The 9,843-nt window shown below is 35.7% G+C and overlaps 1 pseudogene; it reads right to left on the bottom strand.

The window, feature by feature from the left end:
* Nucleotides 1-3,717: 3,717 nt before the first annotated feature.
* Nucleotides 3,718-7,851, bottom strand: LOC148623324 (uncharacterized; annotated as a pseudogene).
* Between the last annotated feature and the right edge of the window lie 1,992 nt (nucleotides 7,852-9,843).

Raw genomic sequence — 9,843 nt, 5'->3', positions numbered from 1 at the left:
CATCGTTTTTGTTTCCGGTGGGATGCGAATTTTCTGGAGAACACCAGAAATTATACATGATTTTTTTGTTGTCATCACTTAATGCATCAGATCTTTCTACAAGATATTTTCCCTTCAACTATTTGTTAAAGGAGGCTTTTGAATAAATGTTAGTTGACATTGTAGATATGCTACAAGTTCTTCTCTGAGAATTAATTATATATACACGTGTGATGTTTCTATATCAAAGATTAGGCAACCCATCGAACTTACAGCGATATACGGTATGCGTATTCCTTCGATATGCTGTTTGTGAGGAGCTACGTCTAATGGTCTGTAAGTTTGGTTTTTTCTTTAAATGACACTACCATCGTGTAAGGGAGTTAAAATTAGATAGAGATGCATGTCATTTCCTTAAAAATATCTTTAAAGTAAATGCATAATGTTGAGTTAATTTTCACATTATTTTTTGACTCCGTCTCGACAGGGGTGTAGAGCTGCATTACTGTCGCTAGACTCGTACCAATATGTCCTTGACAGTCTTCTTATTCTGCTATAACATTTTGAGCCAGTCGAAAACATTCTATAGTGCACTAGAAATATTTTAATCAGAGCTCTGTTGTCAACATGTAAACAAACAAGGGCGCGTTCAAGTAATACAAACGGTTCTAAACAAACAAAAAAATAGCAGGTGGGTCAAACCAAAGCATAAGTTCTAGATAGGGGTTTTGACATTGAAAGTGTGACCGCAACTTTCTTTATGCCATTATAAAGAGCTGAGACATTTGGCTACTTGATGACGATACATAAATATCTTGCATTAATTCAGTGTATTTTTTTTTTAAAGTGGTGTAAATTTGACTGCAAATTACTGCACGTCAAAAACGACTCAGTTGTGGTCTCAATCGACAGATTTTATTTTCTATGTCATTAAACCAAGAAAAACTAGTTTTTCATGTAAGATTTTCTAAGAAAATTAAAAATATTACCCCTTCCCATGTAAACAGACCCCAGTATGAAACAAATATAGATTCACAGAATACCAATGACATATTTGCATTCATAATCAATATAACTATTTTTCCAACATGTCATCTCAATCTGGACGCTTAGTTTTTGTTTTATTTTGTGTGTGGTTTCCGTGAATTATATTTATGAAACATATGAACGTATCAAGAATAAATAAGTGATAAAACAAGTTCTAGAGAAATCGAAAGTGATACACACTCTAAGCAACTGAGAATGTTAAGGATTGGAATAAAATTTTGGTACGCTCAAAACAAAACACAAACCAGTATTCGAAATCGTCTACTAAGCAGACCTATAAAGTAACAAAACCCAAAACTAATCCAAAACTAAATTTTATAGGAATGCCGAGTTGAAAACCAGATCAATATGTTGCTAAAACATACTGCCGAATTGTGGTACTGGCAGCAAACAATGAATGAAATTATGGAAATTAAAATTAAGAAAGTTCGGAGATCAACATGTTGCTAATTTCTAGTAGAATTCTTTCAAGGTATTATCAAATTAGTTATACCGGAAACCTCATTTTGCCTAAGTTCATGTGACTTTGACCTACCGATTGAAATAATAATTTCCTTCCTCACAACAGTACTGTCTAAGCCACGAGAAATTACATATAGGCGTTCTCAAGTTCTACCAAAGAAACAAATTCGTGACTGACGGTCGGACCGAGTGACAAAATCGCGAAAGGCCGTGGGACAAAAATATTATGTCATGTATTTATTCCACATCCTATTATATTCTATGTAGCTAAATCTTTGAAAGGAACATGTTCGTGACGCTCCACTCAGGATGAATGTAAAGACTGTAAGACCAAGAAAACCGAAGTTGTACAGACATTAAAAAATCAAAAGACAATTTATTACTATGTCGAGAAAACAGACAAATAAGAAATATTAAAATCATCAAAGGGGCCTGGGTGGCCGAGTGGTCTAGGACGTTGGTTTAAATACCACTTCTAAGAGACTACTGTGGCTAATCACCTCTGCAGGTGCGAATTCGAGTCCAGCTTTGTATGTATACAAAATGGGCCGTGCTCAATTTGCATATGATAAGGTTTGCCAATTACCTGCCCAAAGTCGGTGATTTTTTTTTCGGGCACTCCGGTTTCCTCCACCATTCTAATTGGCCGCCGCGATTAGCCTTAAAGTGCATAAGTCGGCGCTAAACACCAAAAATCAATCAAAATCATCAATACACAAAGACAAAAAAGTTAAATGAACGACCTGGATTCCACTAAAACCGGGAGTATAGTCCTGGTGCACCCGTTAGGGTAAGCGTCTTGCTTTTCTAGTCGTTCATATAATTAACTAACCTTTATTTAATTACATATATCAGAATATTTAAATTACAAATATTCAAACAGCGGGGAAAACGAAATAACAAACAAAATCCTTATGTAAAAGGAGTACTCAAAAGGCATTAGGAAGGTTATTAACATCCCCATACTTTTCATAAATCACACTGGCTACATTGGGAGTGTTAAGGACGTTAGAAACAAACTCCCCCACTGCGGTTTTATCAGCGATACTTGTCATGCAGGAGTATTTGTTATAACTACCCTAAGAAAACCATCCAACATGCTCCATTATATCACGAGATGTTCCACAACCCGAAATAGCCAAAGATATTGCACACCCACCTCTTCAGCTATGGGGGATTTCCCCTTCATCAATCCCCAATTGTTTTAAACAGAATTTTAGCCTAGTATACATTGCAGAATGAGACACTGGTACATCTAAAACCTGTTTCCTTGAGCGATAAAGGATTCTAAACAAATAACCCGTCTTAACTCAATCCCCATTTCAGCGGAACCAGAAACATACCTTTCAATACCTAAAACAGGACAAATAGAAGAATCGCTCGTACGCATAATACAAAATTCATTTTTCTTCCCATTCTGAAGGGTCTTCCTCACGGTATGAGTAATTACAAACCCCAAATCACCATCAAGACGCTTAATTTCCTGAGTTAAGGACTTTCCCAGGTCAGAAGCTCTGTCACCAGCAAAATATTGCAGCTTAAAGAATGCTTGATCCCTAAGTAAAACGTATCTTTCAGCAGGGGAATTAACATTCATCAGCTTAGACTCAATATATTTAGAAATATAGTTGACCTTTTCAATAAACATTGGTTTAGCCTGTTTAACTACAGTATGCCAGACCGCCTGTTCGCATCTAAATATTTCTTCATCTTTACACTTGATACTGGGTTACCAATATTTCTTTTCTCATCCCATACCTTGCCTTTACCATAAGCCTCAAAAATAGATTTTAATTGACCCAAAATAGACTGGACGGTGCCTGACGCTAACTTCAAAGGACAGTCACACTCTAACACTCCAACTTTACCCAAGTTTTGATAAGATATGACATGAATTTGTGTTTTCCCCTTTTGGTCTTTCATAACCAAAAACTATCTAATATCATCAGGCATGGCGGAAAGAATATTTTTTTAGAACCATCCGAATATAAAACAAATTCTTTTTCAAGAGATGAGGTTTTCTTATTATAATCGTTACAATCTACAAGACTGTCTAAATATCTTAACCTTTCACCGGTCAATAAATCATCAGATGCGGAGAATTCATCCTCATCAATTGCAAACTTAAATCCACATGACTGACAAAATTTGGCATCCGCATCATTAGGATATTCACAGGAAAAACTGGAAAATGCTGGTTTCCATAGGTACGGCATCAGATACCTATAATCAAATAATTATTTTAGCTGCATACAACTTGTAACTTAACGGGATGGCAGGAAACCAGTTTTAGTTGACCTCAAAAGAACAGATTTATCCCCAACATCACCTAACAAAACCCAATCTCGAACTATGGACCACATTTTCGGCCACCATTGTGGGATGGGAGACAATTCAGGGAAAACAAAAGTAACACAACGGGGCGACTGTTCCACTAAAAATTGAAGAACTACGGAAATAAGACAAAAAGGGGGAAACGCATAAGAATTAAGTTGACCCGATATATCCTGAGCGAATTAATTAACACCAGCCGATTCTGGGGAGAATGTACGTGTAAAGTGTGGCAAAGAGTTCCCATCCCGGTCTTTCATCACATTCGAATCTGCTGCCATTAGATCAAAAGTGTGGGGTCCAAACATACTATCGACTACATCCCACGCTGCAACACTCAAAGTACTTTCACCAAGGTCAATAACCCTTGACTCGAAATCTGCTGGATTTTCACCAGAAGGTACGTAAGGCATATGCAAATCGATATTTCTCTCTTGACATATAGAAAAAATCGCCTTTAACACTGTTAAGCTCCCTACTCTTACAACCTCCATTATTCCAAGCGTAGATCACCGCCTGGTTGTCAACACAAACATCTACACGATGATTTTCTAATCGACATGTAAGGGACGCAAGAACTTTATGCACAGCTTCTGCCTCTTTGAACTGAATTGGCCTTTTATCGTCTGCATCGAAAAAATCACCTAACGAGTAATTATTCTCAATTAAAGCCCCCCAACGATACAAAGAGAAGTCAGTTACAAAGGAATACTGAAGGTGTTTTTCCGATCGCCAGGGAACAAAACCGTCCCAATTATCTAAAAATTCCCTATGAGCATTCTCGAGTTTAAGGGTATCAGTCAGGGGAACCGGCCTACTACATTTAAATGCTTTACTGATAGCCAAATTCACTTCCCACGTATATAGTCAAGCAGCAGGGACAGCCAATAGAAAAGAAATGCACTTTTCCGCGAATCTTTGGAGTGTTTTCAACGAAACCGTTTTCTCCTGCAAAATATGGCTTCTCAAAAGAGTGAATGACTTCTTTTTAGAGTCGGGTAATAAAAATGCCTGTTTAACTGAATCAACAAGCACTCCCAGAAATTTTATGACCTGACAGGGCAGAAAAACTGATTTACTTAACCCTATGAAATACCCCAGTCTGACTAAGACCTCACAAACAATCATCAAAGCTTTAAGAGCTTTTAATTTACTATCTGTAGCATTCCCACCTATAAATTCAGAAATAAGCCTATCATCGATATACTGGAGGCATGGGACACCCAAATGTCCACAATAGCTAGTAGCTACAAATAGTTGATAAATATAAGCACTTGTTTTAAAGCCAAAAGGGATGGTATTATAGACATAATACCAGCCCCCAAATTGAACACCAAAGTACTTTCTAGAGTCGGCATTTAAAAGGACATGATCATAACCAGACTTATCATCAACTGAACTCATATAACAATCTTTTGAAACCATACGCGGAACTTCCTTTAATGTGTCTAGAACAAAAGTCTTATCAACAACCCACAGGTTAAGAAATCTTTCATCGTGACAAAGGCGGGGTTTCATGGGTTCAATAGTAAGTGGCAATACCAAAAAAGGAGGCTCACACTCCCCAACCTTTCCCCATAAAGACATTGACTCATTCTGAAGCCTCTCTAAAATTGTTGATTTGATGAAATCAACACAATCCCTACAAACTGGAGAGTTGGGAAAAAACTGAAGGAGGGGAGTCGGAATTGTATGCTTTTCCCTTGAAATTACCTTGAAAATGTTTGAAATAGTGCTCGACATTTACGCCGTTCTTTAGCCACTCTAACCTTCATCATCAGGATTCAATTTTCCCCACTTTTCCAACTGTTTGTGCAGATTTGTAGCTCGAAAATCACTCGGATCTCGAAAGGGGAACGTTTCAAAATCAAAAGGATTACCAGCAGCTACATTTTCAGCGGTGGTGAACTTGAATAGAGGAAAAAGAACTTCTCCTCTGTAATTAACCCAGTTTTCATCAGAATTTTTAAACTGTACTTTTGAAGGATCAAAGCTAGTATCCAGCTTCCATTCAGAAATTTCTGGATGAAATTTAGTCTTTTTTATACCCTCTTTATGTTTCTAAAACATTAGAAAAATAAAATATTACAGAGAAAAAGTTCCCTAACCTCCATTCCACGTGACTTGCACCACTAAAGGATTAGACCCTTTCGGAAAAAAAGGTTAGAAAACAAAAGGAACAAAAATTTTAGAAAAGAATGAAAATTGTGTTCAATATTAATAAATATAACACATATAAAGGCTTATAAACCTATTCCTTCTTTAACTTGGGACACTCGTTTATAAAATGACCACTTTTCTTGCAGTTAGAACAAGCACCATTCGAATTTCTACGCGCTCTTGAGCTAGGTCTAGTAGAATTAGGTCTGTCCATCCAAAAGCCGAAATGACCAGGGAAATTACCCATACCAGGATAACCAATAGGGTATGGTGCGGGGAATTGGAACGGCGGATAACTAACCGGTACATTGGGCTGTTGCTGTACAGTATTAATAGTTACTGACCTAGACTGATCTTCCTTCTCAGAAGATAATTTTGATTCGTGTTTATTTGTTTTTACCCATTCTGAAATTGCAGAAGAAATTTTTTTGTCTTCGCTAGAACCCAATAATTTTTAACACAAATTACATACGTCAGGACTGTTCTCGTACTGTCTACACGCCTATAAGGCTTTACTAAAGAAATCAGTGTCACTATGTCCAGCTTTTAAAGCAGCCTCTACCAAAACTTCCATACTGGCCAAAAGCACACTGGGCGAAGTCAACTTGGGTCTGCTTGCTAAAATTCTTACATTTTTAAGAGCATCAGCCACCCTCTCGGAACATTGCTTTTGCCTCATATCATCAAAATTCTGCTCCAGTCTTGTCAATCTAGATTCCATATCCCCTCCACCTTTACATGGGGAAGACTTTGACTGACTGGATTGACGCCCACTGGCACTAACTGTAGAGGAACATGCTGATAAGATAAATAAATCCAAACAAACTCCATTTTCGTATAAACCAATGAAAACTTTAAAATTACCAAAAATATAAAATATAGCGTAAATCAGTTGTCCAATTATAACATATTTCGAAAAGAAAAAGGGGGGGGGTAACAACCAAAACAATAGAAAATTATAGGTGTATAATATAAATGACAAATGTAGGTTGCCAGTCTAGGATGTACTGTACTTTCAGTCATCCTCCCAGATTCATCCAATGAATACCGAATGAATATTTTACATAGTAACAACCCCTACTAAAATCTGCTCACATGCCAATAAAATAAGCGTCTTAAAGTAAATTGTAGGTCTGGTCTGAAAAACGGTTTTACAACGTTCAATCTGTTGATATTTCACGACACCCAGGCATGCCAAATATGAAGACGGTCTATTGGCTTATGCGAGACAAAGAGAAAGTGACGAAAATTGATCAGATCGAACGTACAGACATATGCCCCTCCGTCTAAACGATATGACGTAATTATTATAATAGCTCCAGTAATAACTACATATGTTCAAACAATATTTTTTTTATATCTACTAAGACTTAAATTTACTCTTGAAATTTCTATTCGAAGCAAATAATGAATAAAAATTAAACTAGAAATACCTGAAGTTGCAGGGTTAGAAGATAATGCTGCCTGATCCGACGACAATGCAGCTCCTTTAGGTCCGCCCACAAGATTGGCAAAAAAATTACTTGGTGCATAAGTTGCTGTGCGTTGTGTAAATTGAAGTCTTTACCAGACAAAACTAAGACGTCCTTTAAAGTATCATTTGTAATTTTGCTGAACTCTGCAACAAGTTCATCTAATGTGTAATTGTCTAGTGGATGATCTTTCTTCAGTCGGACTAAATGCTGCATCTGTATGGGATCTTCAACCGCCTTAAACTTCACTAACATGGGGACCAAACTTTTCCCCACCAAAGTATGCCTTGGTTTTAAAATAAGGTGCTCCATCTGAAAAATACATCGGAAAATGTACATTATACTGTTATACTAAAAGCATATGAAATTAAAATACTCGAATGCCGTAACTAAAATGCTATTATTATTATTTTTTTTTTTTTAAATCTGAACTAAAATCAGGTATAATACAAAATCAATATGTACGTTAAAGTGTTACACAATACACAATTCACCGAGAACATACAATACAAAAATGGTTTCCTCAAACATTTCGCCTCACGGGAAAAAATGGCGTTCAATAACAAAATACATGTCAAGTTAAATTCCGTTACTCAATAAAATTAAAAGTTAAATTAAAACACAGTTAAAACGAAATAAGAAATAAAACGTCAAAATAAGCTAAACCACAATCATATGTATGATTTTTTTTAATTTTTTTTTTATCACATTCACAAATTCACAGCTTCAAATACAGCCATAATCGAGTAGACCCAAAAAATTCACATCACTCGATAAACCAATAAACTCAATTATACTGAAATATTACCACACTAATAAGCTTTCGCAGAAATGGAAGCTATACATCACAAAACAAAAGCTTCCTACACAGATAAAATATGAAAACAAAAACGTGTCTCCGGCTAGACCTCCTGACACAGCAAAATCATAATTAAATGTAACCTCCGGCCAAACCTCCTGGTTACTTCAAATAATCACAAATATAACAAAATACATAAAATAAATGCTTACCTACGCCTTAAGCTATATAGACCACGACAACGATTCACGCCAGTTTAAAAGAGAGTATTGAGAAAGACGACCGTCTTCGCCGATTGCAGCTAGAAGAATGATTAGGGTGTTCTCGTTTCTTCTCGTGTGATGTCACTTACGATATTTCACAACTTTCTATAAAACTGTTATTTAGGGTTATCTCCAGACAAAATCCACTTGGTGAAACAAGGTTAATAACCACGTACACCAAAAATATCGTAGAATATAATTAATAAACCTATTTGATTATCAAATGGTAATTGTAATACTACACACGAACGATCGTGAACAGACGGATATTGTAGCTTGATCATGAACGGATCGTGGACCACTTTTTATCAAAGGGTCACACGGGAGGTCAGTAATATTAACTAATAATGGACTATAAATTATTTCATTAAAAAGGAGAGGAATCTGTCAAAATGTTGTTATATACACTAAATTTTCCAATAATAACCAATGTGTGAAACCGCACAGTTCTCACAAATTTGCTAAAGGCAGACAGTATATTTTAACACCAATGCAATATAAACAAATCACATGTTTTTTAAAGTATGTAAAACACAGATTTTATTTATTACACTACCGTAAAACTACAATGTAGGTTATGAAATCCAATTTTTGATTTAGTTACGGTAAGTACAACCAAACTTCAGCATCAAATCTTTATATTTATGGAAGAATTTAGTAAAACAAAACATATATAAGGAGATATAAAGCTGTTTTAAGGCAATCCACACAAAAAAAATCAGGTGTTTTTTTTTTTTTTTTTTATTTAAAAATACATATTTTCTAATCCTTGGTGTATGGAGGTTCAAGTAATTTATAAGAAAATTAGTGATTATTGTCATAAAAACCAGTAGCCATGGTAACATAATGAAAACAATATTACGGAGTTTTAGTACAAAACAGTGGTGCCTTTCAAAAACTGCAGCCAAATCCTGTTTTTTTTTTTTTTTTTTTTGTTTTTTTGTTTTTTTTTTTTTGTTGTTTTTTTTTATAAAATATCAGGCACTTAGAAACTAGCACAGGATGAAAACATGCATGGAGGTGGTGGAAAAGGTAAAAATAATAACACCCTTTTCGACACATTTTCTCGCAATTTTAGTTTCTAAAGTTCGTGCGAAGGTATTTTGAAAATCAGTCAGCTGAAGCTTCAAGCTTCAAGTTTTTATTTCTCAAGAACCTTAACCAGGGTATGCGAAAGAGTAATCAAGGGAACCAAGGTTATAGCGGTAATCAAAAGAATGTAATCCAGGGACAAAGACCAGACATGGAAAACAGACATACACAACAAAGAACATAAAGTAACTAAAATCATACATACAAAGTAACAAAAGTAAATGAGCAACATATGTAC

Source organism: Perna viridis, chromosome 2 (assembly GCF_037379345.1).
Source record: "Perna viridis isolate PV_CMFRI_1.1 ecotype Kerala chromosome 2, ASM3737934v1, whole genome shotgun sequence".
NCBI classification, from domain to species: domain Eukaryota; kingdom Metazoa; phylum Mollusca; class Bivalvia; order Mytilida; family Mytilidae; genus Perna; species Perna viridis.
Note: the sequence above shows the minus strand (reverse complement) of the source record. Positions and strands in the feature narration are given on the sequence as shown.